At 39.6% G+C, this 1,491-nt stretch overlaps 1 long non-coding RNA gene across 1 annotated transcript; it reads left to right on the top strand.

The window, feature by feature from the left end:
* The first annotated feature begins 27 nt into the window (after window positions 1–27).
* LOC109478644 lies at window positions 28–1,242 on the top strand. Its single transcript, XR_002140750.1, has 3 exons — window positions 28–152; window positions 600–758; window positions 1,175–1,242. It is a non-coding gene; the product is annotated as an uncharacterized LOC109478644 (long non-coding RNA).
* Window positions 1,243–1,491: the final 249 nt, after the last annotated feature.

The following is a 1,491-nucleotide window of genomic DNA, read 5'->3' as shown; positions in this document are numbered from 1 at the left end:
TCAAATTGACTCTTGTTTAATTTTCAGAGAGTGAACAGAGGACAGGTTCGTTCAAAGTCAGAGGAGCCTTCAACAAGTGCCTTGTCCTGAGTGGGGAGAAGCCAGGCACCCATGTGACTACTGCCTCCTCAGGAAACCACGGTTTGGCTTGTGTATGTCAATGTGTGTCCTCTTTGTCATGAGGTTACGTCGAAGAACAAAAAATATAAGGTACATAACCCATAAAATTTAGCACACTGAAGTAGCCATCTTTGCTGGTTGCCAAAGGGTTCATTAACATGCGCTCGAGGTGTGGCTCTCCTCAGACACATGTTCTTACAAACTCAAGTAAGGGAAGATTCATTTCTTGTTTCTTCTTCCGTTCCAAACACTGACCTCGTCAATGACCTGAACCAGACCGTCTGTCACCATGGTAACTGGTGTTGGGTTACATCATGTTGCAATTTTATAGTAGGAGGGAGTTAGACTCCTGTCACCATATACTGTATGTGAATGTGTTTGAGAAATAATTAACAGATCAGACCATATGCGAAGGTAAACATTGTGCATTTGCTTTGCAAATGTTACCTTTCCAGGTCCAAAACTATTTTATTTATCAGACATTAGCCATGAAGACAGTTGGGCTGAGAGGAACAATCTTCCTGGGAGAGAATGTGTCCAAGACAAAGGAGTTGGCCCTGGTCAGAGAGGGAGCCGTCCTGAGGCATCATGGGACAGACTGTGTAGAGACGGAGAACAAAGCGAGGCAGACTGCCCGGGTGAGCAGTCAGTGATATTTTCTTTCCAGTATTTGACAGAATTGTGCTCATGACGGACAAAATTGTTGCCTAATTTGTGTCATTTTTATGGACAAAAATCAGTGTGTAAAGATATGGACATAGATGTCATTAAACTACACGTGAACTTAGCTATAGTCTACCAGCAAAATTTCCCTACGAAATGCAGAAAATAGGGTGAGGTGTATATGGAGGCATTTTATAAATATAAAACATCGGTATGCGTTAAAATGATATTGGTGGTTCACTGATACAGTGATAGTGGTACTCCATACATAGTTTTTTAAGTTCATAATGTCAAGTCTCCCTAATATGTAACAGTGTATTTGTCTTAATTTTCTATGAAAATAGCATATACTAGTAATCCATTGTAAGTAATGTATTATTGTGTATTTCAGGAAGAAGGGATTGAGTACATATCCCCATACAATGATATGGAGGTCATGACCGGACAGGGGACAATAGGGTATGCCTGTCAACTTTTCTTTAGGCTCTATGTTGCAAAAATAATTATAAATTCAGAGGACTGTTACAATGATTCAAAGTATCTCTCAGATCATTTTATTTTGTTTTGGAAATGTTTGCAACAGTGGTTGAAGATGATTATCAAAATAGCTTTACCCTAAGTTTGGAAACCACCAAATTACAGATATGTGACTATCAGCAACTAATCAGTTACTGACAGTCTCCTCTCAGTAAACTGTCACAAGTGTGA

Source organism: Branchiostoma belcheri, unplaced genomic scaffold, assembly GCF_001625305.1.
Source record: "Branchiostoma belcheri isolate BF01 breed outbred unplaced genomic scaffold, Haploidv18h27 scaffold448, whole genome shotgun sequence".
Lineage (NCBI taxonomy): Eukaryota > Metazoa > Chordata > Leptocardii > Amphioxiformes > Branchiostomatidae > Branchiostoma > Branchiostoma belcheri.
The sequence above is the reverse complement of the archived record's forward strand: the minus strand, read 5'-3'. Positions and strand labels throughout refer to the sequence as shown.